Source organism: Gavialis gangeticus, unplaced genomic scaffold (assembly GCF_001723915.1).
Source record: "Gavialis gangeticus isolate Ggan-Ray unplaced genomic scaffold, GavGan_comp1, whole genome shotgun sequence".
Lineage (NCBI taxonomy): Eukaryota > Metazoa > Chordata > Crocodylia > Gavialidae > Gavialis > Gavialis gangeticus.
Window position 1 is genome coordinate 111,024,956 of NW_017729025.1, and position 4,426 is coordinate 111,029,381.

Consider the following 4,426-nt stretch of genomic DNA (forward strand, 5'->3'; position numbering starts at 1 on the left):
GAGTCCTGTAAGATAGCTCCATTGGGGGTGAGGACTTGCAGAAGGGAGAGATACAGCTCCATATAGAAACACAAGTAACACAAGCAGCACATTGATAGAATTAAAAACCAGACAACCGCCTCAGGTTTATGTTTTTATTTGGGGATAATGCACCGTTTGCCTGGGTAAATCTCCTGCTATAAGTGAAGTAACCTAACTCCAAACAATCCAAAATTAATCAACTTTATTTACCTGAGAAGGCTGAATCTCTGTAGGTGCATGTCTTTTTCAGACATGATCCAAACCACACTCCACCCTTAAATTAAGCTGCTTTAATTAATGTGAGATTAATTATTAAGAATATTAAGTGTTCATAGCACAATGATGAGAGCAGTCACCTGGAAGGAAGGAGCCTTGAGCTCCAGTTCTGCTTCTAACAATGCTTATATATTTTGCATTGATCAATCACTGCATAAAGTTCCTAAAAAAAATGCTAGGCTGCCAAATCACATGGACAATAAACTGAATATGAGCCATCAGTGTACCTTTGTTGTGAAGACGGCTAGTGGCATACTGGGTTTCATTAGCAGAATTGTTGCCAGCAGATCAAGGGAAGTGATTATTCCCCTCTACTCAGCACTGTTGAGGCCACATCTGGAGTAGTGTGTTCAGTTTTGGACCCCCCACTACAGAAAGGATGTGGACAAATTGGAAAGAGTTCAGTGAAAGGCAACACAAATGGTTTAGGGGGCTGGAGTATGTGACTTCTGAGAAGAGACTGAAGAAACTGGGCTTATTTAGTCTGGAGAAGAGAAGACTGAGGGGGAATTTAATATCAGCCTTCAACTACCTGAAGCGGAGTTCAAAAGAGGATGTTCTCAATGGTGGCAGATGACAAAACAAGGAGCAATGGTCTCAAGTTGCAGCATGGGAAGTTTACATTAGGTATTAGGAAAAACTATCTCACTAGGAGGGTCATGTAGCACTGGAGCAAGCATGTGGAATCTCCATCCTTGGAGGTTTTTAAGACCCAGCTAGACAAAGCCTTGGCTGGGATGATCTAGCTGGGGCTGGTTCTGCTTTGAGCATGGGGTTGGACTAGATGACCTCCTGAGGTCCCTTCCAACCCTAATTTTCTATGTTTCTATGATTATATGATCATGTCCCCTCTTACTTTCTGGCCCCATGAATTTTGGTTTCTTTACTGCAGAGCTGCATGACTTCAACAAGAGGGATATGGAATAATCCTAGCCTAGTCTTGCCAGTAGGCCAGTGGTTAATGAATGTGTATAAGTGCTCACTAATGGGAGGAAATGACAAGGCAGCACAAGAGCCTTCAAATATACAGCCATATTTCAGAGCTGGCTTTAAATAAGAAGTTACATGAAAGACTGCACCCTAGCAGGAAACATATTTTACTGATACTGTAAACACAAATGGTATGAAACATAAAGAATGAACACTTCTCTGTCAGTTGTAAAGAAAAATAATGGCAAAGAACCTTGGATGTTTTGATGATGTAGCTCATGATTATACAACATTTTGAACATATAAATCAATAGTAAGAATGGATGGGTGCATTGTTTTGGCAGTGTTTATTGTTCATTCAATATCAGTTTCACACTTGAGGCATTTCTGGATATGAAACTTGTGAAGCATGATTTATTAAGTGAGAAAATATCTTTTATTGGACAAATTTTACAGCTGGGAGGAGCACATCTCTCCAAACTATAAAGCTAGTCCAATAGAAGATATTACCTTACCTCACAAATCTTGCTTCTCACATATTCCCTGGATCACCATAGCTACATCACCACCATGGGAAACTCCTAACAGCCAGGATGTCAGTAAAAGCCAAAAAAACACGAACACAATCTGGAGGACCAGAGAGATCCAGCAAAGGTAAGAAGCTGTAGCATACCTAGAGGTCACAAAACAGTTCTGAATGATAGCTTCTGTTTTTGGTATGTTAATTGAGACCTTCACAGAATAGTTATAATTATAGTTTATGGACAGTCAAACAGAAGTCCATAAGTATATTCTCAAAAGTTTGAGATAACAAAAATACTGAAATCAACAATATACTACTGTGGATCCAAAACTACTGCTGTTCCACTTAGTTGTATCATATAGCAACACTTCTTGCATGAGTTTCTAGTGCAAATCAGCACCCCCCCAACCCATTTCTACCCCTTTTACAAGACAATTTTGGTACTTGCCAACAGCAGACGGTACACACAAGCACAGTGGTAGTGAATATTAATGTGATGGGGATGGCAGCTACAGAAACATGTGTTGCAGACGAGTGAAGAGAACAGATCCACACAGGAGACTATTTTGGTGCATGTCAGTCCCACAATGCACCACAGAAAGCAGCTGACTACGGGCTTGCACCACACTGATCATATAAGAGTGAATTTACCCTGCATATAATGAATTTTTCGTATAAAAAGGGTCATCATATAAGTGCGAATTTGCACATACAGAACGCACATAAAGCAAGGGAAACCTGTACACACAGAAGACAGTTTAAGAGGAATGTAGAATGCTTTTCATACCACTGTAATAGAAGAGAACAAGAAGTAGAATACTTTTAATCTGCATGCAAACAGAGATAAGAAAAAGGGTTTATATTATTGTAGGTCAAAATGATAGAAGAGAGGAGCTATCATGTAAGTAGCAAGGTAAAATCCTTGCAGCATGCACTGGTAGGAAATCCTGTTAGCACCCAGATGCACACTCACTTCCAAGCACATGCAGAAAAGCATGATATGCCAAATTGAAATGTACAAGTAGATAAAAATCAAGGGCAAGGCTGTGTTTCATTAGAGGCTGGTGATGAACATATACAAGGTGCCTCTGAAGGGCTGCTATTAAGCCATTATATGTGAGGTGTGAATTGAGGACTGATGGAATGCAAAATGGGAAGCAAATAATCATGTGTTTATATACAGATGTGAATGATTCTTGTAACAGGGTACAAATAAATAAGCTGTCACATGTTAGGAAATGTATTGGTCAGTAATTTGTCTTATTATTGCTGTGGTTTAGCTAAAAAATTTAAATGACAAAAATTACAATCTGCTATGTAAAATAAAATACATGGGGTGGGGGAAAAAAGTCTATGTGATGGGATGGGACTGCTTGGAGCCTGGTGCAATAAGGGTGAAAGTGCAAGAGGCAAAAGAGGCTTTAGGCCTTAGTGCCACACAGCAGCCTGCTGTTGAGTCCTTTGAATCTATAAACCAAGTCAGCAAGGTGCAAAGTGGTAAAGGGAAAAGAAAATGTGGGAAGCTAGAAGAAAAGTGATGTAAGAAATGAGGAGCACCAGTTCCTATTTCAAATAATTCATTGTGTTTTTTATGTCTTTTCCTATTCTGCTTTGGTGCTACTCTCAAGGCAGGTCTCTTGTTTAAGTTGCTCAGGAGTGAGTTTTATCCATTCAGAGATGGGAGAGAGAAACACACTGTTTTCTGGGGGGTCTTGCTTATTCTTCCTGCTTTGTTTTCCTCTCCTGCACTTCAGATTTGTTTAATTTCTCAGGAGCATATAAGATTTGATGATCCTAAAGCAGCTATATATCTACAGACAAACCAAATACACTTTAATGTGAAAGTTACTAGCCGTGGATGGTGAGTGCCAAGGTAGGCAAGGTAAGAAATTATTTTTTTCTTTAATTCATTCAGGGACATGCATTTCACAAAAGGAAAACTGATTCTGACAACCGTTTGGGTGATTTAAGAGAAATTTAGTTTGGAGATTAAAAGGAACTTTCCGACTATGAAGGTAGTCAAGCATTGGAATAAGCTAACTAAAGAATCCATGGAATTCCCATCCTTTGAAGTTTTCAAGAACAGGTTAGACATCTCTGACTGGGTTAGTTTAGTCAGGGATGATTCTGCCTTGAGCACTAGATGACCTCATGAGATCCGTTCCAGGCCTACTTCGTGCTTTGGATATCTGAGTTTTACATTGCTGCTGGAAAACAACATCAGAAAACAACTTCTTTACAGCAGACATCATAGAATGTGTGTTATTCTCATGTTGTCCTTTGACTCCTGAGGATTTATTAGCCAGAGTTCCAATAAACTAAAATTTATAGGCCATCTTTGTGAATTCACTGCAACATTTCCAGCAATATATAAAGCATTTGATAGCAGTTATCACTATGCATATTTCATAGATTTCATAGACATTAGGGCTGGAAGGGACCTTGGAAGATCATTGAGTCCGGCCCCCCACCTAAGCGGCAGGAAGTCAGCTGGGGGCATAGGATCCCAGCAACATAAGCATCCAAATTTCTCTTGAAGGCATTCAATGTGGGTGCCTGAACCACCTTCAATGGCAGGCTATTCCAGACCTTGGGTGCTCAGGCAGTAAAGAAATTCTTCCTTACATCCAGTCTGAAACGGTCTTGCTGGAGTTTATAACCGTTTGACCTTGTCAT

The 4,426-nt window shown here is 39.8% G+C and overlaps 1 long non-coding RNA gene across 2 annotated transcripts in view; it reads left to right on the forward strand.

Moving 5' to 3' along the window:
• Window positions 1–4,426, forward strand: part of LOC109298966 — a 31,242-nt gene that overhangs the window by 12,376 nt on the left and 14,440 nt on the right. Inside the window, exon 2 of one of the 2 annotated variants that reach the window (XR_002097733.1) lies at window positions 3,505–3,632. This is a non-coding gene — a long non-coding RNA (uncharacterized LOC109298966). The remainder of the gene's footprint in view (window positions 1–3,504; window positions 3,633–4,426) is intronic. The other variant, XR_002097734.1, reaches the window with a different exon arrangement.